The 23,465-nt window shown below is 45.2% G+C and overlaps 1 protein-coding gene across 1 annotated transcript in view; it reads right to left on the bottom strand.

The window, feature by feature from the left end:
* The window catches only part of GUCY1A1 (guanylate cyclase 1 soluble subunit alpha 1), a 465,791-nt gene that overhangs the window by 197,539 nt on the left and 244,787 nt on the right, over positions 1–23,465 (bottom strand). The window lies entirely within an intron of this gene.

The following is a 23,465-nucleotide window of genomic DNA, read 5'->3' as shown; positions in this document are numbered from 1 at the left end:
CAGTGTGAGCGATTCATTTACCGCATGTAACTATTGGTGTTCAGATTGGCAAAGGCTTGCGCGATCATTTCATGGCATTTGCATATTCTTGTTAGAATCGGCAGTGTGCGTGATTCATTAACCGCATGTAATTCTTGGTGTTCAGAATCAGCAGAGTGCGCAATTCATTTACCGCATCTAAATCGTGGTGTTCAGATTCGCAAAGGCTTGACCGATCAATTCAAGGCATTTGCATGTTCTTGTTAGAATCGGCAGTTTGCGCGATTTATTTCCTGCATGTAAAACTTGATGTTCAGATCGGCAAAAGCTTGTGCGATCATTTCATGGCATTTACATATTCTTGTTAGAATCGGCAGTGTGCGCGATTCATTTCCCGCATGTAAAACTTGATGTTCAGATCGGCAAAGGCTTGCGTGATCATTTCATGGCATTTACATATTCTTGTTAGAATCGGCAGTGTGCGCGAATAATTTCCAGCATGTAAAACTTGATGTTCAGATCGGCAAAGGCTCGCGCGATCATTACATGGCATTTACATATTCTTGTTAGAATCGGCAGTGTGCGCGATTCATTTCCCGCATGTAAAACTTGATGTTCAGATCGGCAAAGCCTTGCGCGATCATTTCATGGCATTTACATATTCTTGTTAGAATCGGCAGTGTGCGCTATTCATTTCCCGCATGTAAAACTTGATGTTCAGATCGGCAAAGGCTTGCGCGATCATTACATGGCATTTACATATTCTTGTTAGAATCGGCAGTGTGCGCAATTCATTTCCCGCATGTAAAACTTGGTGTTCAGATCGGCAAAGGCTTGCATGATCATTTCATGGCATTTACATATTCTTGTTAGAATCGGCAGTGTGTGCGATTTATTTCCTGCATGTAAACTTGATGTTCAGATCGGCAAAGGTGTGAGCGATCATTTCATGGCAAAACTTTGATATGTAATGTTTGTTGAAGTGCACACATTTATCCTGAGTTTATGGTTTTCCTGTGAAGATGCTAAATTCAAAATGTGACGTTCTTTGTGCATATTAAGTCCCTGGTACAATTCCAATTGTTTTTCCAGGAACTATTTCAGCTTGACTTTGGGCCTCATGTTAAAAAAACAGTATTTATTCTGAAAATAGTATTTTAGAAGGTTCATGTATTTCTAAACATTATGTGACAATTTATGAAAGCTCATATGAAACATTGCATTAATCATTCTTGATTTGTTCCAGGTACCCAGAGTTCTTGAAGTCTAGTTTAAGCCACTTCTTAGATTATCCATGGTTACAGTAAGACAATGCTTAGTACTATATTCTAGTGAAAGTCAATGTGATTATATTCTGATATTGTGTTGTTTAATCTTTTGCTTCCTACAGGTCTCCTTCCCAGCTGTTCCCTATCTAATCCCCTTTTCCCCACTTGGACTCTCCTAGACTCTGTGATATTCCTATCGGAGCTTTGGAGCTGTCTTGTGGTGGATATGTTGGGAACGTGCACAGAACCCGAGGATCTGGTCTCCCTGACACCAAGCTTATGCAAAAATCTCAAAAAGCTTTTGCAAGCCCTGTGTCTGGCCCCTTGTATATGTTTGCCCATGGATCCAACACTGGCAAATGATATACCCAGATAAATAAAGGATTTGATCCCTGTAAATGGGATCCTTTCATGAAAAAAGGATCAATTCCTCTAGATCCTCTGTCCACATACCATAGAAAAGGTGTTAGTAGAATCTTTCAACAGGTTTCTCCCTTTTATAAAGTTTGTAAAGTAGTCTATCAGCCTCTGCAAGCCGACAGCTCTTCTGGACATTAAAACATCGTTGTTGGCATATATTAACACAGGGACTGAACATCAGGTGACAATAGGCACATCAGCCTGCAGGGCCCTGAGGACATCATCAGCCCCATTAATGTAAAGTGAAAAAAATAACAGGGCCAAAACACAACCCTGTCTTATCCCCTTATTAACTCTAAAGGGCTGGTGCATTCCCCATTTGGTCCAAAGCGTACTTTAGCAGTCAGCTTCCTATAAAGAATAGCCAGGAAGCTAACAATATTCTCGGGTGCCCCAAGCAAGAGTAGATGGGCAAAACATAAATAGAGCTGGTGGGCATGTAGTAGCAGTAACAGGACACACAATTTGATTATCAACTCTAGCATTAGCCAACTGGGTGGAACATGGGGCTGCAGTATTAATACCAGGAGGGATACCCGAAGGGCCTCCAGTGTCCAAAGGGATACTTTGAATATCAATTTGTGCCTTAGTCATCTGGGTAAAGTGTGAGCTAGTAGGACTAACAGCAGTAACAACAGTACTCCCCAGACTACAATAGTTGCCTGGCAGTAAAGCATTTTTTTAATATATCAAGGCTTCTTCCACTTTCTCTAAATTAATCAGGATTGGTCCTAACATGTTCAAAATGTGGAGAGATACAGAGGTAGATAGGTACTTAAATCTCCAACTAGTCTAACCAACCCTCACACAGAAAACAAACCTTTTTGTTTTCTTATTTTTACACAACCCTGATGAATAACCAGGATGGATGTCTACAGTATTTATATCCTTACTTCCAAAGGGGGTGAAACAGCCCAACCTATTCCGGGGTATTATGGGCCTGTTTGGCCGGGTCTTGGCCCAGGCGCATCCCGCACAGCGGGACTTGGAAGATTCTTTTGTGCACCTCTGGGTGCTGGAGATTGTGGTAGGCTGCCTCCTCCTGTGTGGGCTGCTTGGATATGTGGTTTTCTGCCCCCCGGCCCGGCTTTTTGACCTTTTATGTGCCTCCGGGTGCTGGAGATTGCAGTAGGTGGCCTCCTGCCATGTGGGCTGCAGAGCTATGTGGTTCACTGCCCCCCAGCCTGACCTTGTGACAAGTGACCCATGATGCGGGACCAGGAAGATCCTTTTATGCCCCTCCAGGAGCTGGAGATTGCAGTAGGCAGCCTCCTGCTATGTGGGCTGCCTTGTGACATGTGGCCTGCATAGTGGGACAGGGAAGATCTTTTTATGTTCCTCCGGGTGCTGGAGATTGCAGTAGGTGGCCTCATGGGCTGCTAGGCTATGTGGTTCGCTACTCCCCAGTTCAGCCTTTTGACAAGTGACCCAACCAGCGGGACCAGGAAGATCCTTTTATATGCCTCCAGGTGCTGGAGATTGTAGTAGGTGGCCTCCTGCCCTGTGGGCTGCTATATTATGTGATTTTAAGCCCCTTGGCCCTTCCTTGTGACAAGCGACCCACGCAGTGGGACCAGGAAGATCCTTTTATGCACCTCCAGGAGCTGGAGATTGCAGTAGGCAGACTCCTGCTATGTGGGATGCCTTGTGACATGTGGCCTGCGCAGTGGGTCCGGGATGATCTTTTTATGTGCCTCCGGGTGCTGGAGACTGCAGTAGGTGGCCTCCTGCCTCATGGGCTGCTAGGCTATGTGGTTCGCTACCCCCCAGTCCATCCTTTTGACAAGTGACCCAACCAGCGGCACCAGGAGGATCCTTTTATATGCCTCCAGGTGCTGGAGATTGCAGTAGGTGGCCTCCTGCCCTGTGGGCTGCTATATCATGTGATTTGCAGCCCCTTGGCACTTCCTTGTGACAAGTGACCCACGCAGTGGGACCAGGAAGATCCTTTCAAGTGCCTCCAGGCACAGGGGATTGCAGTAGATGGCCTCCTGCTACTTGGGCTGCTGGACTTTGTGGTTTGTTGCCCCCAGCCTTGTGACAAGTCACCCACACAACAGGACCATAAAGATCCTTTTATGTGCCTCCGGGCACTGTATATTGCCCCTGCGTGGCCTTGTGACTTTATCTATTAGATTGCTTAGCCCACTTGGTTTAAAGGTTTGGGTGAGGCACTGTGAGGCACTCAGGAGTTCAGCCTGAATTACTAACTGTATGATAGACTCAGTCTCCCACACTTTGACGTTCTGCCATCCTAAACACGCAGTCCTATTACCAAAGTAGGAACCACATAACATGGCAGAATTAACTTATCAAGGTCAAGTAATTATTTAACGGATCTCCAGAGTAGGTTTCTCTTGTATGCCTAAGGTATCCTATTCCCCTTTATATGGACGCTTAACCCAGTTTGTAATTGAAACATTCAATACTGCCCCAGCAACAGCTGCTCTACCTGTCCAACACTAAATAGGTACAACCAGGAATTAACCCAGTTACTATTCATGCTATTATGGGTAATGTACCCACCAAACGGGGGGGAATTGATTTTGGACTGCTCAAAAAACAAATTAATTTGAATCAGTGTTTCCTCATATGGAATCCCAAGATAAACATAGAATTCTCACAATGTGCTTGCCACTTGGGATGGTACCATCTATTGATGATTGTGCTACTTGGGGCACAGTTTGCTGCGATATATCTTTTATCACATGGTACACCATCTTTTGCAGTTTTACCAGAGGTGATAAAACAAATTCAAAATGAATACGGGGCTGCCTCTGTCCTAGACTACGGAATGAAATTAGCTGGCAATTTTGCCACAGTATCCTGTATTATTTAAGGAAACATAAATAGAGGAAGCAGCAGCATTGGTGGTAGGCCAAAGTCTCACACAAATTTCTCTAGTAGACCAGAAACACGAGCTAACAAAAATAATCGCTGCAACGTACACATGTATAGGTTGGAATAATTTGGGGGCCAGACCAAATAAGCCACAGTTTAAAGGTAATTCTAAAAAGGATAATATCAAGTAAGCACAGGAGTCTTCTAAAAAAATGCTGTGACCAACAAAAATATAATAAAGCTATACAAAAATCACAGGGAGTTTCTCTGCAGCTGGAGAACTCTGAAAAACAATATAACTTGCGTAGCTGTGATAATTTGAAACAGACTTATTGGTATCAATATACTGATAAACGCCCTTCTCGTTCTTTTCAGGACTCATCAGACTAACAATCAGAGAGATTGGAGTGGTGAAGGCACAGACAAGAAGAGTACATGAAAGCAAAAAAGGACTCACAACGCTCATCTGAAATCATCATAAAAAAGGAAGAGAAACTTCCTCAACAAAACCCCAATTCAAAAGAAGGTGATTGTGGGAAATACCACAAAATTTGCCACACATACTGAGAAAATCACTGTGGAACAGGATGTGGGCAGTGGCTCTGCTCGACAGTGCAGAAGAGGTCACAATAGTTTGCCAGAATCTGAAAGATTTTCTAGATGTGAGAGCAACTATCGACTACGTAGAAGTCAAAACACCAGACAGGCAGGTTGTCTCTCTAGACCAAATCTATAAATCATATTAATCTTGAGAGGGACATCATGAGCACAATTTAAGTAATTTTCTGGGAAATATGAACACTAAGATATGACATTCTCTTGCTAGAAAAAGATTGACAACCGTAGTCTGGTAGAACTTTTCCACAAGGGGACGATGACATTTTACTGTCTTTCTCAGTTCTCGTTCCAGAGTAATTAACACAAGCATATTCTGCATACAGGGCTCTTGTACAAGCTCCAGCATTATATTGCAACCATGTCAGCAGCAATAGGGACTCTCCCTGTCATGTAACACCAGTAAGGTCTAGCTCGCAAGTGCAATCACAATATCCCATAAAACATGAAGCAAAAGCTCCTGTGAGGGAGAATCTCTCACAGTCTGAGTACCAGGGAGTAAATGAACCATCTGTATCTTCAGTGAACAACCCCTTGTTCTCCGTAGCTAAGCCAGATCATTCCTATAGAATAGTCTTAGATTACAGACATCTAAATAGTCACACATGCACCTCTGTAATACAAACTTCATACACCCACACACACACACAGCACCGATGAGCAATACTGTCTGCAAAGAATACAAAACAACCCTGGATATCTCCATTTTTTTCTGCCAAGATACAGTGCCTGGAAGCAGGGATCTAACTGCTTATTCTGCGCTCAGCCCTCAGATCAGATTTTGTCGACTTCCCGAAGGGTATAGGAACAGTCCAGGGCTGCTCATGTGACATCAATATTGCATAATATTGATCCAGAAACATTGTCCTCTGTCAATGACATATATCTGATGGATGATGATTTAAACGCACATTTTGCCAGGGTAGATCAAATTGTTTTGGGATTTGCTGAACATGGATACAAATTCTACTTTAAAAAAACAAATTGCTTTTTTTTCTCCTATTTATGGGATATGGGATTTCAAATGAGGGGAAAATACTGGCACCACACTTCCTTTAGAAATGAAGACAATTACAACCATCGAATTCCATAAAAAAATTACAATCCTTATTAGGATTTTTCAATTTTGGCAGAACATAAATACCTAATCATACAAAACGCAAAACACACTTTATGATTTAATTAATCTAGATTTTTCCAGTAAGAATTGGACACCTGAACACACACAAATACTCAGATTGCTACAGACTGATATGCTTGAAAAAAAAATATCTACACACATGTGAAAACAAACAAACTTGGTCATCCGGATAATTCCCTATGTCACATTCAATGAGTGTGACATAATATTGATTGCATATAATTCACATTTATATTCCAATGCTGAAATGCATTTTGCATCCACTGAAAAAAGAACTGACTGAAGTTCAGATGGCTGTCATTAGGGAAAGACCACTGGATCAGGGAAAGAGTCATTTTCTTAACCTCAGTTCCTGGGGTGGGTGATATTGTCATCCCCAACCAAGACTGCAGGCTTAGAGCAGTACATGAGGGTATTGGGTCTGTCGATGCTGATGTGGCGGCTACTATTTCATTATTACAAAAACACTATTGGTGGCCTGGTCTGCACAATCAGAAAAACACTACATCCTTAGTGTGACATTTGCCAGCAAATTAAAGGTTCCATCATTAAATGCTCACCAAAGACACCCTTTTTAGTCTCAAACAAGCTTATGCAATGTGTGTACTCAGACCAACCATGATGTAGGTGGACACATACAAATATATTCTACTTGCTGTAGACTATTGCTCCAGATTCCTATGGGCGTGGCCACAATGATTGGCTGACACCTGCACTCTTATGAATGATTTGAAAGTCTTCATAGGGACATATGCAGTTGCTGCATTCCACGCAGACTAGGGCCCTGCTTCTGCCTCAAAATCTTACAGGGATGCCATTGGAACCCTGGGTGTAGTGGTGCATTATTCATCTACCTATCATACTGAGGGAAATTCACTAGTGGTGAGACTTAAAGCAATCTCTAACAGCTAGAGTATTCTATTCAGGTAGTAGTTGAGTCCATCTCCAGTCAAAATAGGGTAAAACAAACTGGCTAGAAGATGTTTGGGTGGCTGTACCCCTTAAGAAGTGCTTTTTGGCATTCAAATGTTTATCCCAGATCTTGATGGTCCTAGCGCAGTGACAGCAGAAACTCCGTTTGATATAAGTGAACATCTCACTGTCTTGCAGGAACTACAACACTTGAGTGAATGAGGGATATACCTGCATCGACATGCTGGATTCCTATAGTTGGGCATCTAGTTTGAGAAAAGACTGTGGTGAAATAGGAATTCAGCCCATCATACCCTGGATCGGTGCTAGTTCTTGGAATATAAGGTACCAGAACTGTGATTCTACCACTGATTGCCGGTTGTAAAGACAAAAGCTTTGTCTCTATTGATCAATTAAAAATCGCATCATGGGGCTGATCCTAAACAGTAGGCCAAGAGGATACCTAGGTAGTTCCATATTCATTCTCACTGCCATACAGGAAATACCTCTTCAAGCATTAAACCATGCTGAAATCGTTTCCCCTAGGATGGGGTGAGCAGAGAATGAACTTTTGTTAATTCCAACTACTGCTACAAGCACCAGAAATGTACCAGATGTAAGTCTACTGTTCTCTATTACTTCTCAAAACAACTGGGTTGTTTATGATGAACTACGATTGGAGATGCCTACCACTTCTCTTTCACCTGCAGCTCCTATCTTCACACAGACTGCTTCTGGAAACTTTGTTGAATGATGGCTTCTCTTCATACTTAACATCAACTATTACTCATGGTGTACGTAAGCTTTTTCGCTGGCTTAAAACACTTATCTGATCTATCCATGATCATACTTGTAGATTATACTTACACCACTTGCTATCTTCTTGTGGTTTGGATTTGTGATTGTCTTCTTGTTGCTTATAAATGAACATTATCTTCCTGAACGCTCTGCTGTTGAACTGGTGGATGAGCTATTGAAGTCTCACTTGTCTTCTCACAAAGTGTGAAGAGACTTGTCCCCTGTGAACATTGCTGCTGTTCCAGTTCCTGACTGGATTGTTTTGGATAAGGTTGTATGATATATTTGGTCCTATAGAGACTATTACATTCCTTATGTTTTTAAAATATCTATGAATGATATCATTACACCTGGCATTGTGTCTGATGATTGGGTTCTGACGACAGTTTCTTCAATGCTATCTGTGCATGAATGTTATACTGTATTTGAAAGTAAAGAAATGCACATGCAAATTATGGCGAAATGTTTTATCACCACTATGCGCACAATTACCTACACAGAGCTAGAACCCCACATGCAATTTTTAATTACACGCAATGGGAACACTGTCAAACTCCTCTGGTGGGAAGTTCTAACATATTTAGAGAAGTTCACATATTTTTCTGCGCATGATACTACTGATCCTATATCATATGATTTCAAATCACCACAATGACAGCAAGAAAAATAGCGCCCACTGCTTCTAAATTAGTTTATTTAATTTCTTTGGTTTCCCAAATCACCATCAAGGGCTATGAATATTGGAAAGAAACAATTGATTTAAAATCAATTTGGGGAACAAAAGATTGGCAAGTACAGGGTGTGGATGCCTTATTTAAAGCATTTATGATTCCTTTACAGATGATTTTTTATGAATAACACTGTTCAGCATACTACTTGCCTTCGTCTAGCAAAAATTAAATAACTGAATGTGCCCAGTCTCCCTTCAATTGCAAAATTCAACAACTGGCAAAGTTTAGTAAATTACGCAGATAATTAGCTCAAAAGCATGGTCAGAAGTGGTACATCTAATTCAACACTTTCAGGTCTCAACGGCTGGGTATTATGGCCAGTGGACACAAATCCTTGTCATGCACATTTTCTAAACTCTACAGAGGGTTCTAAAGAAAGCAGAACTGATCCTTGTTTTGTCGAGACACAACAGGCGGGGACTGTTACTACATACAGCGTGGGCAAGTTATGTCAGCAATGGTTGCAAAATTCCAAATTGACAGCTATAAAAGAAAACCTCTCTCTCCTCTCTGATGACATGGAGGTCAAAGATTTCTTGTTAGGTCCTAGATTACCACTCTCCAAAAGATTATTTTATGCAATATCCGAACAAATATGGAAGCTTTTGCACGTGGAAGCTGCTGCTCATTTAAGGCAAATAGATCAGGTGAATTTAGTGACGGTGAACATTTCCTAAGTCACTCAATGATTTGTAAACAGGTGACAGTACATGACATACAATATGTGTCAGTAGCTAACTTAGCTTGTTAAGCTTGTTAAGTGAGTTCCCTTCCTCTTGATTCACCCAGTGTTCCAGTTTATTTCTAATGGAAGTTATTTGATGTTGAGTGATCACGGTTGCTATGGGATGAGAGCAGGTGTCCCGTATGATATTTCACTTTCTCATATAGTGACCTACTGCGGAAATGTGTTATCCACTCCCACATATGAAATTGGGGTAGCAAAAGTGTGTCCTTCCATTCCTACTTTTAATGGTAACTTCCACAAGCTAAGCTGAATAAAAACACTATTGTTGCAGAAAAATGTGGCTCTTTCGAATTGCAAATGAGAAGGTAGTCTGCCCAGATACAGTCACTTCTAAATACTAACTTTCCAAGGCATTTCGGTGAACTTGTAGGTCACATTTCTAATGCTGCCAACACTGCAGGTTTTGTGCATTTTTTAAACCAATTTGGTTTTGTCAACTCCTTCCAGTCTGTCTTAGGAGTAATTGCATCTCTAATACACGACCTGTTTATGAGTGTTTTCAAAGGTATACCGCTTGTTTTGGCATTATTCTACTATTACATCCACAATGGATGTCCCATTTCAAAGCTGAATGGTGGTGGGACTACCGAACGTCCAGCTGTGTTGTGTACATATGATACAGCACTATAGAGTAACTTTGCTAGAGTAACGAAACAATAACTGCTCTTTGTCTTTAGTATGGTTCTGCTGTGTACAGCCTGTTTTCTGTCTGTTATCTTTGGTGCCCTTTCGAGGTTGCACTGGATTTGTGTCTTGAATGGCAAATGGTATTATCTACGGACTTGGATCTTGTGATGGTCCCACTGAGGGTTCATTCCTGGAGGTGCCCTATGAAGTTACAGTTGCTTTGAGATGCCTTTTATGAGCCATTCTATGTGGATGTGAATGCCACGGCATCAAGTATGTTTTCATATGGCTCAACTGCTCGGATCCTACTTCCTTGGTGGAGTCTGAGGCTTTGGATCATGTATGTTCCTTCACATTTACTAAATGAGGCTTTGACGGTTCTGTCATCTGAGGATGCAGGATCTTCCTTGGACTCCCTTCCTACTGATGGTTTTGATGTCATCATGGTGGCCTACAATGACTTTTCCATTTGGCCTTTGTTTTCTATGCCAATTTACTATTTTTAATTGTCCCTTTTGTATTTGTTTTCTCTGCTTACACGTGTAAACGTTTTATTGCCTTTAGGATTCTAGATATTTTTATTGCTTCTAGTATATTAGATGGATTTTTTGACTTGGTTGTCAATAACTGGCATGGGGAAGTGTTTTAGCTTGATTTTAGGATTCATATTTTAGTCATTTTAGTAAGGTGCTTGCTGAGATTACTTTTACATATTTTATCAGATTACTTTTATTTTAGGGAAGCAAGGAACAAGCTGTTTAGTTAGCCTTTGCACAACATATAATCAGTACTTTCTGCCCAAGGCTAGAAGAAAACTGTACACAATACACTGGGTCTGTTGCATGCTGAAGAGACAGTGTCTTCCACCTAGACATAACATTGTATCGGAACTGTACTTCCAATACAGTAAGGTTTCTTATTTAAATGGTTCACTGACCCAGAGGGGGGCAGAGGGCGTTCTGGCCACGGCTGTCCTGGGACGCACTCTGTGTGACATGCAGCTCGTCTTCCTGAGAGGATTGCCATCTAAACCACAGCCTGATTCCTGGCACTATTTCCAAGTATGGGGATGGGGCTAATCCCTTAGATCAGGTCGGGTAGAAAGATACAGCTTATATGGTCTCAGCTAAACATAGGCTTAGGTAGGAACCTCTAACACATCTAGAACCACATACATCATAGTTGAATTGTGTAAGGAAATGCCTCCTTGGCATGGTTGCCCCCTGACTTTTTGCCTTTGCTGATGCTATGTTTACAATTGAAAGTGTGCTGAGGCCTGCTAACCAGGCCCCAGCACCAGTGTTCTTTCCCTAACCTGTACTTTTGTATCCACAATTGGCAGACCCTGGCATCCAGATAAGTCCCTTGTAACTGGTACTCCTAGTACCAAGGGCCCTGATGCCAAGGAAGGTCTCTAAGGGCTGCAGCATGTCTTATGCCACCCTGGAGACCTCTCACTCAGCACAGACACACTGCTTGCCAGCTTGTGTGTGCTAGTGAGAACAAAACGAGTAAGTCGACATGGCACTCCCCTCAGGGTGCCATGCCAGCCTCTCACTGCCTATGCAGTATAGGTAAGACACCCCTCTAGCAGGCCTTACAGCCCTAAGGCAGGGTGCACTATACCATAGGTGAGGGTACCAGTGCATGAGCATGGTACCCCTACAGTGTCTAAACAAAACCTTAGACATTGTAAGTGCAGGGTAGCCATAAGAGTATATGGTCTGGGAGTCTGTCAAACACGAACTCCACAGCACCATAATGGCTACACTGAAAACTGGGAAGTTTGGTATCAAACTTCTCAGCACAATAAATGCACACTGATGCCAGTGTACATTTTATTGCAAAATACACCCCAGAGGGCACCTTAGAGGTGCCCCCTGAAACTTAACCGACTGTCTGTGTAGGCTGACTAGTTCCAGCAGCCTGCCACACTAGAGACATGTTGCTGGCCCCATGGGGAGAGTGCCTTTGTCACTCTGAGGCCAGTAACAAAGCCTGCACTGGGTGGAGATGCTAACACCTCCCCCAGGCAGGAGCTGTAACACCTGGCGGTGAGCCTCAAAGGCTCACCCCTTTGTCACAGCCCAGCAGGGCACTCCAGCTTAGTGGAGTTGCCCGCCCCCTCCGGCCATGGCCCCCACTTTTGGCGGCAAGGCTGGAGGGAACAAAGAAAGCAACAAGGAGGAGTCACTGGCCAGTCAGGACAGCCCCTAAGGTGTCCTGAGCTGAGGTGACTCTGACTTTTAGAAATCCTCCATCTTGCAGATGGAGGATTCCCCCAATAGGGTTAGGATTGTGACCCCCTCCCCTTGGGAGGAGGCACAAAGAGGGTGTACCCACCCTCAGGGCTAGTAGCCATTGGCTACTAACCCCCAGACCTAAACACGCCCTTAAATTTAGTATTTAAGGGCTACCCTGAACCCTAGAAAATTAGATTCCTGCAACTACAAGAAGAAGGACTGCCTAGCTGAAAACCCCTGCAGAGGAAGACCAGAAGACAACAACTGCCTTGGCTCCAGAAACTCACCGGCCTGTCTCCTGCCTTCCAAAGAACTCGGCTCCAGCGACGCCTTCCAAAGGGACCAGCGACCTCTGAATCCTCTGAGGACTGCCCTGCTTCGACGACGACAAGAAACTCCCGAGGACAGCGGACCTGCTCCAAAAAGACTGCAACTTTGTTTCAAGAAGCAGCTTTAAAGAACCCTGCAACTCCCCGCAAGAAGCGTGAGACTTGCAACACTGCACCCGGCGACCCCGACTCGGCTGGTGGAGAACCAACACCTCAGGGAGGACCCCCGGACTACTCTCCGACTGTGAGTACCAAAACCTGTCCCCCCTGAGCCCCCACAGCGCCGCCTGCAGAGGGAATCCCGAGGCTTCCCCTGACCGCGACTCTCTGAAACCTAAGTCCCGACGCCTGGAAAAGACCCTGCACCCGCAGCCCCCAGGACCTGAAGGACCGGACTTTCACTGGAGAAGTGACCCCCAGGAGTCCCTCTCCCTTGCCCAAGTGGAGGTGTCCCCGAGGAAGCCCCCCCTTGCCTGCCTGCAGCGCTGAAGAGATCCGTTGATCTCTCATAGACTAACATTGCGAACCCGACGCTTGTTTCTACACTGCACCCGGCCGCCCCCGCGCTGCGGAGGGTGAAATTTCTGTGTGGGCTTGTGTCCCCCCCGGTGCCCTACAAAACCCCCCTGGTCTGCCCTCCGAAGACGCGGGTACTTACCTGCAAGCAGACCGGAACCGGGGCACCCCCTTCTCTCCATTCTAGCCTATGCGTTTTGGGCACCACTTTGAACTCTGCACCTGACCGGCCCTGAGCTGCTGGTGTGGTGACTTTGGGGTTGCTCTGAACCCCCAACGGTGGGCTACCTTGGACCAAGAACTGAACCCTGTAAGTGTCTTACTTACCTGGTAAAACTAACAAAAACTTACCTCCCCCAGGAACTGTGAAAATTGCACTGTGTCCACTTTTGAAATAGCTATTTGTGAATAACTTGAAAAGTATACATGCAATTGAAATGATTCAAAGTTCCTAATGTACTTACCTGCAATACCTTTCAAACAAGATATTACATGTTAAATTTGAACCTGTGGTTCTTAAAATAAACTAAGAAAATATATTTTTCTATAACAAAACCTATTGGCTGGATTTGTCTCTGAGTGTGTGTACCTCATTTATTGTCTATGTGTATGTACAACAAATGCTTAACACTACTCCTTGGATAAGCCTACTGCTCGACCACACTACCACAAAATAGAGCATTAGTATTATCTATTTTTACCACTATTTTACCTCTAAGGGGAACCCTTGGACTCTGTGCATGCTATTCCTTACTTTGAAATAGCACATACAGAGCCAACTTCCTACATTGGTGGATCAGCGGTGGGGTACAAGACTTTGCATTTGCAGGACTACTCAGCCAATACCTGATCACACGACAAATTCCAAAATTGTCATTAGAAATTGATTTTTGCAATTTGAAAAGTTTTCTAAATTCTAAAAAGACCTGCTAGGGCCTTGTGTTAGATCCTGTTTAGCATTTCTTTTAGAGTTTAAAAGTTTGTAAAAGTTTGAATTAGATTCTAGAACCAGTTGTAGATTCTTAAAAAGTATTCCAACTTTTAGAAGCAAAATGTCTAGCACAGATGTGACTGTGGTGGAACTCGACACCACACCTTACCTCCATCTTAAGATGAGGGAGCTAAGGTCACTCTGTAAAATAAAGAAAATAACAATGGGCCCCAAACCTACCAAAATACAGCTCCAGGAGCTTTTGGCAGAGTTTGAAAAGGCCAACCCCTCTGAGGGTGGCAACTCAGAGGAAGAGGATAGTGACTTGGAGGAAAATTCCCCCCTACCAGTCCTATCTAGGGAGAACAGGGTCCCTCAAACCCTGACTCCAAAAATAATAGTCAGAGATGCTGGTTCCCTCACAGGAGAGACCAACACATCTGAAATCACTGAGGATAACTCCAGTGAAGAGGACATCCAGTTAGCCAGGATGGCCAAAAGATTGGCTTTGGAAAGACAGATCCTAGCCATAGAGAGGGAAAGACAAGAGATGGGCCTAGGACCCATCAATGGTGGCAGCAACATAAATAGGGTCAGAGATTCTCCTGACATGTTGAAAATCCCTAAAGGGATTGTAACTAAATATGAAGATGGTGATGACATCACCAAATGGTTCACAGCTTTTGAGAGGGCTTGTGTAACCAGAAAAGTGAACAGATCTCACTGGGGTGCTCTCCTTTGGGAAATGTTCACAGGAAAGTGTAGGGATAGACTCCTCACACTCTCTGGACAATATGCAGAATCTTATGACCTCATGAAGGGTACCCTGATTGAGGGCTTTGGATTCTCCACTGAGGAGTATAGGATTAGATTCAGGGGGGCTCAAAAATCCTCGAGCCAGACCTGGGTTGACTTTGTAGACTACTCAGTAAAAACACTAGATGGTTGGATTCAAGGCAGTGGTGTAAGTAATTATGATGGGCTGTACAATTTATTTGTGAAAGAACACCTGTTAAGTAATTGTTTCAATGATAAACTGCATCAGCATCTGATAGACCTAGGACCAATTTCTCCCCAAGAATTGGGAAAGAAGGCGGACCATTGGGTCAAGACAAGGGTGTCCAAAACTTCCACAGGGGGTGACCAAAAGAAAGGGGTCACAAAACCTCCCCAGGGGAAAGGTGGTGAGACAGCCAAAAATAAAAATAGTCAAGAGTCTTCTAAAGGCCCCCAAAAACCTGCACAGGAGGGTGGGCCCAGAGCCTCTTCACAAAACAATCCTGGGTACAAGGGTAAAAACTTTGATCCCAAAAAGGCCTTGTGTCGAAACTGTAGTCAGTCTGGACACCAAACTGGAGACAAGGCCTGTCCCAAGAAAAGTTCCACTCCAAACTCCAATCCAGGTAACACTGGAATGGCTAGTCTCCAAGTGGGATCAACAGTGTGCCCAGAGCAAATCAGGGTCCACACTGAAGCTACTCTAGTCTCTGAGGGTGGGGTGGATTTAGCCACACTAGCTGCCTGGCCCCCTAACATGCAAAAATACAGGCAGCAGCTCTTTATTAATGGGACAAGTGTAGAGGGCCTGAGGGATACAGGTGCCAGTGTCACCATGGTGACAGAGAAACTGGTTTCCCCTGGCCAATACCTGACTGGAAAAACTTATACAGTCACCAATGCTGACAATCAAACTAAAGCACATCCCATGGCAATGGTAACTTTAGAATGGGGAGGGGTCAATGGCCTGAAACAGGTGGTGGTCTCCTCAAACATCCCAGTAGACTGTCTGCTTGGAAATGACCTGGAGTCCTCAGCATGGGCTGAGATAGAACTAAAAACCCATGCAGCCATGCTGGGTATCCCTGAACTGGTGTGTGTAAAAACAAGAGCACAATGCAAGGCACAGGGTGAAAAAGTAGAGCTGGAGTCTGGAAAAATGGCCCAGCCTACCAAGAGAAAAGGAAAGTCAGTTGGGAAACCGACTGCAACACAGTCAGAAAAAGGGAACCTCTCTTCTCAGGAAGAAGTTCTGCCCTCTGAGGGAACTGAGCCTTTGGAGCTTGAACCTTATCAGGTTGAGCTCTTAGGCCCAGGGGGACCCTCAAGGGAGGAGCTGTGTAAGGGACAAGAAACCTGTCCCTCTCTTGAAGGCCTTAGGCAGCAAGCTGCTGAAGAGTCCAAGGGCAAGAAAAATGGAACACATAGGGTCTATTGGGAAGATGGACTCCTGTACACTGAGGCCAGAGACCCCAAACCTGGTGCCACTAGGAGAGTGGTAGTGCCTCAGTCGTTCAGAGAGTTTATTCTGACCTTGGCCCATGATATTCCCCTTGCTGGGCATTTGGGACAAACCAAGACGTGGGAGAGGTTAGTCAACCACTTCTACTGGCCCAATATGTCCCAGAAGGTTAAGGAGTTTTGCCTCTCCTGCCCCACCTGTCAATCCAGTGGTAAGACAGGTGGGCACCCAAAGGCCCCCCTCATTCCACTTCCAGTGGTGGGGGTCCCCTTTGAAAGAGTGGGTGTGGACATAGTTGGTCCACTGGAACCTCCCACAGACTCAGGAAATATGTACATCCTAGTAGTAGTGGATCATGCTACTAGGTATCCTGAAGCTATTCCCCTTAGGTCGACTACTGCCCCTGCAGTAGCCAAGGCCCTCATTGGTATCTTTACCAGAGTGGGTTTCCCTAAGGAGGTGGTGTCTGACAGAGGTACCAACTTCATGTCAGCATACCTAAAACACATGTGGAATGAGTGTGGAGTGACTTACAAATTCACTACACCATACCATCCACAAACTAATGGCTTAGTTGAGAGATTCAACAAGACATTAAAAGGCATGATCATGGGGCTCCCAGAAAAACTCAAAAGGAGATGGGATGTCCTCTTGCCATGTCTGCTTTTTGCTTACAGAGAGGTGCCACAGAAGGGAGTAGGATTCTCACCCTTTGAACTTCTGTTTGGTCATCCTGTAAGGGGACCACTTGCTCTTGTTAAAGAAGGCTGGGAGAGACCTCTTCATGAGCCTAAACAAGACATAGTGGACTATGTACTTGGCCTTCGCTCTAGAATGGCAGAGTACATGGAAAAGGCAACCAAAAACCTTGAGGCCAGCCAACAGCTCCAGAAGTTTTGGTATGACCAAAAGGCTGCACTGGTTGAGTTCCAACCAGGGCAGAAAGTCTGGGTTCTGGAGCCTGTGGCTCCCAGGGCACTCCAGGACAAATGGAGTGGCCCTTACCCAGTGCTAGAAAGGAAGAGTCAGGTCACCTACCTGGTGGACCTGGGCACAAGCAGGAGCCCCAAGAGGGTGATCCATGTGAACCGCCTTAAGCTCTTCCATGACAGGGCTGATGTGAATCTGTTGATGATAACAGATGAGGATCAGGAGGCAGAGAGTGAACCTCTCCCTGATCTTCTGTCATCAGACCCAAAAGATGGCACAGTAGACGGAGTGATCTACTCAGACACCCTCTCTGGCCAACAGCAAGCTGATTGTAGGAGAGTCCTACAACAGTTTCCTGAACTCTTCTCCTTAACCCCTGGTCAGACACACCTGTGTACCCATGATGTGGACACAGGAGACAGCATGCCTGTCAAAAACAAAATCTTTAGACAGTCTGACCATGTTAAGGAAAGCATCAAGGTGGAAGTCCACAAGATGCTGGAATTGGGAGTAATTGAGCGCTCTGACAGCCCCTGGGCTAGCCTAGTGGTCTTAGTCCCCAAACCTCACACCAAAGATGGAAAGAAAGAGATGAGGTTTTGTGTGGACTACAGAGGGCTTAATTCTGTCACCAAGACAGAAGCTCATCCAATTCCAAGAGCTGATGAGCTCATAGATAAATTAGGTGCTGCCAAATTCCTAAGTACCTTTGACTTGACAGCAGGGTACTGGCAAATAAAAATGGCACCTGGAGCAAAAGAGAAAACAGCATTCTCCACACCTGATGGGCATTATCAGTTTACTGTTATGCCCTTTGGTTTAAAGAATGCCCCTGCCACCTTCCAAAGGTTGGTGAATCAAGTCCTTGCTGGCTTGGAGTCCTTTAGCACAGCTTATCTTGATGATATTGCTGTCTTTAGCTCCACCTGGCAGGATCACCTGGTCCACCTGAAGAAGGTTTTGAAGGCTCTGCAATCTGCAGGCCTCTCTATCAAGGCATCCAAATGCCAGATAGGGCAGGGAACTGTGGTTTACTTGGGCCACCTTGTAGGTGGAGGCCAAGTTCAGCCACTCCAACCCAAGATCCAGACTATTCTGGACTGGGTAGCTCCAAAAACCCAGACTCAAGTCAGGGCATTCCTTGGCTTGACTGGGTATTACAGGAGGTTTGTGAAGGGATATGGATCCATTGTGACAGCCCTCACTGAACTCACCTCCAAGAAAATGCCCAAGAAAGTGAACTGGACTATGGAATGCCAACAGGCCTTTGACACCCTGAAACAAGCAATGTGCTCAGCACCAGTTCTAAAAGCTCCAGATTATTCTAAGCAGTTCATTGTGCAGACAGATGCCTCTGAACATGGGACAGGGGCAGTTTTGTCCCAAACAAATGATGATGGCCTTGACCAGCCTGTTGCTTTCATTAGCAGGAGGTTACTCCCCAGGGAGCAGCGTTGGAGTGCCATTGAGAGGGAGGCCTTTGCTGTGGTTTGGTCCCTGAAGAAGCTGAGACCATACCTCTTTGGGACTCACTTCCTAGTTCAAACCGACCACAGACCTCTCAAATGGCTGATGCAAATGAAAGGTGAAAATCCTAAACTGTTGAGGTGGTCCATCTCCCTACAGGGAATGGACTTTATAGTGGAACACAGACCTGGGACTGCCCATGCCAATGCAGATGGCCTTTCCAGGTTCTTCCACTTAGAAAATGAAGACTCTCTTGGGAAAGGTTAGTCTCATCCTCTTTCGTTTGGGGGGGGGTTGTGTAAGGAAATGCCTCCTTGGCATGGTTGCCCCCTGACTTTTTGCCTTTGCTGATGCTATGTTTACAATTGAAAGTGTGCTGAGGCCTGCTAACCAGGCCCCAGCACCAGTGTTCTTTCCCTAACCTGTACTTTTGTATCCACAATTGGCAGACCCTGGCATCCAGATAAGTCCCTTGTAACTGGTACTCCTAGTACCAAGGGCCCTGATGCCAAGGAAGGTCTCTAAGGGCTGCAGCATGTCTTATGCCACCCTGGAGACCTCTCACTCAGCACAGACACACTGCTTGCCAGCTTGTGTGTGCTAGTGAGAACAAAACGAGTAAGTCGACATGGCACTCCCCTCAGGGTGCCATGCCAGCCTCTCACTGCCTATGCAGTATAGGTAAGACACCCCTCTAGCAGGCCTTACAGCCCTAAGGCAGGGTGCACTATACCATAGGTGAGGGTACCAGTGCATGAGCATGGTACCCCTACAGTGTCTAAACAAAACCTTAGACATTGTAAGTGCAGGGTAGCCATAAGAGTATATGGTCTGGGAGTCTGTCAAACACGAACTCCACAGCACCATAATGGCTACACTGAAAACTGGGAAGTTTGGTATCAAACTTCTCAGCACAATAAATGCACACTGATGCCAGTGTACATTTTATTGCAAAATACACCCCAGAGGGCACCTTAGAGGTGCCCCCTGAAACTTAACCGACTGTCTGTGTAGGCTGACTAGTTCCAGCAGCCTGCCACACTAGAGACATGTTGCTGGCCCCATGGGGAGAGTGCCTTTGTCACTCTGAGGCCAGTAACAAAGCCTGCACTGGGTGGAGATGCTAACACCTCCCCCAGGCAGGAGCTGTAACACCTGGCGGTGAGCCTCAAAGGCTCACCCCTTTGTCACAGCCCAGCAGGGCACTCCAGCTTAGTGGAGTTGCCCGCCCCCTCCGGCCACGGCCCCCACTTTTGGCGGCAAGGCTGGAGGGAACAAAGAAAGCAACAAGGAGGAGTCACTGGCCAGTCAGGACAGCCCCTAAGGTGTCCTGAGCTGAGGTGACTCTGACTTTTAGAAATCCTCCATCTTGCAGATGGAGGATTCCCCCAATAGGGTTAGGATTGTGACCCCCTCCCCTTGGGAGGAGGCACAAAGAGGGTGTACCCACCCTCAGGGCTAGTAGCCATTGGCTACTAACCCCCCAGACCTAGACACGCCCTTAAATTTAGTATTTAAGGGCTACCCTGAACCCTAGAAAATTAGATTCCTGCAACTACAAGAAGAAGGACTGCCTAGCTGAAAACCCCTGCAGAGGAAGACCAGAAGACAACAACTGCCTTGGCTCCAGAAACTCACCGGCCTGTCTCCTGCCTTCCAAAGAACTCTGCTCCAGCGACGCCTTCCAAAGGGACCAGCGACCTCTGAATCCTCTGAGGACTGCCCTGCTTCGACGACGACAAGAAACTCCCGAGGACAGCGGACCTGCTCCAAAAAGACTGCAACTTTGTTTCAAGAAGCAGCTTTAAAGAACCCTGCAACTCCCCGCAAGAAGCGTGAGACTTGCAACACTGCACCCGGAGACCCCGACTCGGCTGGTGGAGAACCAACACCTCAGGGAGGACCCCCGGACTACTCTCCGACTGTGAGTACCAAAACCTGTCCCCCCTGAGCCCCCACAGCGCCGCCTGCAGAGGGAATCCCGAGGCTTCCCCTGACCGCGACTCTCTGAAACCTAAGTCCCGACGCCTGGAAAAGACCCTGCACCCGCAGCCCCCAGGACCTGAAGGACCGGACTTTCACTGGAGAAGTGACCCCCAGGAGTCCCTCTCCCTTGCCCAAGTGGAGGTTTCCCCGAGGAAGCCCCCCCTTGCCTGCCTGCAGCGCTGAAGAGATCCGTTGATCTCTCATAGACTAACATTGCGAACCCGACGCTTGTTTCTACACTGCACCCGGCCGCCCCCGCGCTGCGGAGGGTGAAATTTCTGTGTGGGCTTGTGTCCCCCCCGGTGCCCTACAAAACCCCCCTGGTCTGCCCTCCGAAGACGCGGGTACTTACCTGCAAGCAGACCGGAACCGGGGCACCCCCTTCTCTCCATTCTAGCCTATGCGTTTTGGGCACCACTTTGAACTCTGCACCTGACCGGCCCTGAGCTGCTGGTGTGGTGACTTTGGGGTTGCTCTGAACCCCCAACGGTGGGCTACCTTGGACCAAGAACTGAACCCTGTAAGTGTCTTACTTACCTGGTAAAACTAACAAAAACTTACCTCCCCCAGGAACTGTGAAAATTGCACTGTGTCCACTTTTGAAATAGCTATTTGTGAATAACTTGAAAAGTATACATGCAATTGAAATGATTCAAAGTTCCTAATGTACTTACCTGCAATACCTTTCAAACAAGATATTACATGTTAAATTTGAACCTGTGGTTCTTAAAATAAACTAAGAAAAGATATTTTTCTATAACAAAACCTATTGGCTGGATTTGTCTCTGAGTGTGTGTGCCTCATTTATTGTCTATGTGTATGTACAACAAATGCTTAACACTACTCCTTGGATAAGCCTACTGCTCGACCACACTACCACAAAATAGAGCATTAGTATTATCTATTTTTACCACTATTTTACCTCTAAGGGGAACCCTTGGACTCCGTGCATGCTATTCCTTACTTTGAAATAGCACATACAGAGCCAACTTCCTACAAATTGTTTATCTTCTTTATCATGTTCGTAATGCTGATTACTTTGCTTTGTTACATCTGCCTGTTCATCACAGCTCACTCTTCATATGCAAGATTGTGATTGTTTAAAAAAATATTGAAAACTTAACTTGCATAACTTTGTTTCACTTTAGCATTCTTGAATACCAGCATGGAAAGGGGTAATATCTGTTTCCAGGGCTTTCCTGGGGAGTCAGAGTGTCATGTTCAGGTTCCAATAATCACCTTTTACCTCTGTGGGTTTAGAGGTTTAGGTGAGGCACTGTGAACTAGCCAGGAGTTCGGCTGGCAGTTACTAACTGTGTGGTTGGACTCAGTCTACCGTCCTAAACATGCAGTCCTATTACCAAGGCAGAAATCATATAACACTTCCTACATGTGATGGGGGAACCATGACTTTGACGGACAAGGAGAACCAACAATTTGTTGCAGTTTTACCTCTCCACTGAATCCTCGCTATAGCTGCATTACATTAGAATAATAATGGTTTAATTTGTTCTCTTGAAGTGTGCTTTTGATGAATGAATATAGCCCACTTTCTTCATGTAACCTGGCAAGGATGCATGGCCCTAATGCCAACAAATAAATGGGCCCTGCAGACCCCCAATTGGGTAGTAAATGTTTGTCAAGTTTAGGAGCCTGAGGAAATCCACATCCAGGACCAGGTGCTACTACATCTACTTCACTAAAACCTAAAAATCGAATACAAGCATCAATTAGCATATGCATACAGAAGCATTCCACTGACAATCACGCTTTTATAGTTTGACTTGGCCACATGGCTAGCACTGTTGTTATTTCAGGCAAGTATGTGTGAATTTTGCACCGTAGATTGACAAACCTTTCAGAGGTACTTCCATGATTGGAAATCTCCTCTTGTCTTAAAAGGCCAACAAGTCTCTAGTTGGGAGATGTGGTCTAGCGGCTGGGTTGCTAACAGTTGTTTGACTTGGATTCTGCCTCTTCTATTTGGCTACATAGAGTGATCACAAACAAATCTCATCTTCCAGTAGTTTGTCATCAAACCATGACTCTCAGCAAGAGAGGGAAAGACAGAAAACGGAAAACAGAAAAAACGGGTAAAGAAGAAAACAGGAAACAGTGACAATTGGAGGAAGCAGGGGTAAGAAAGAACTGAGGAACTAAACAGTGACAACTGGAAAATTCAGGAATCAAAAACTGCCTACAAGTCTGAGATAAAGGGATGACAAGTGGAGGGTGGGAGAAGAGCTAGGCATTAGGCTAAATCAAGGACAAGATTTTTGTTCTGCAACCTGGAGCTTTACAGCAGGAATGTAGTTCTATAAAAAAACTCTGAGCCTCTGCACTTATTTCCAGAGCCTTGGTTCCTTCATATATCAAATTATGGAACACTTACAAATGTTTTGATATGAGAAACTATATAACAATGTGGACATTTAAGCTTTTTCAGTTATTACCACTCTCCTCGTGAAGGATACTCCTTAGCAGCCAACTGAAACTAAAAAGAGAGTGGGTCACAAAAAGTAGTATAAGAATTGTGGAACTATGTTAGGACCTCCTTTAGAGCATTTGCAGTACAATACGGGAAATCTTTTCTTCCAGAAAGTGATTTTAGCAGCGCTGATCACGCCCTTGTACTTGCTCATCTGGATGGCAGAAACGCACTGCCCTAGCCTCCCAGACTCTCCATTGGCACTCCTCAAGGGCATCCTACAGGCCACTGCATGTCACATCCTGGACCTGAAGAA

The sequence above is a fragment of the Pleurodeles waltl genome, chromosome 1_2 (genome assembly GCF_031143425.1).
Source record: "Pleurodeles waltl isolate 20211129_DDA chromosome 1_2, aPleWal1.hap1.20221129, whole genome shotgun sequence".
Lineage (NCBI taxonomy): Eukaryota > Metazoa > Chordata > Amphibia > Caudata > Salamandridae > Pleurodeles > Pleurodeles waltl.
Note: the sequence above shows the minus strand (reverse complement) of the source record. Positions and strands in the feature narration are given on the sequence as shown.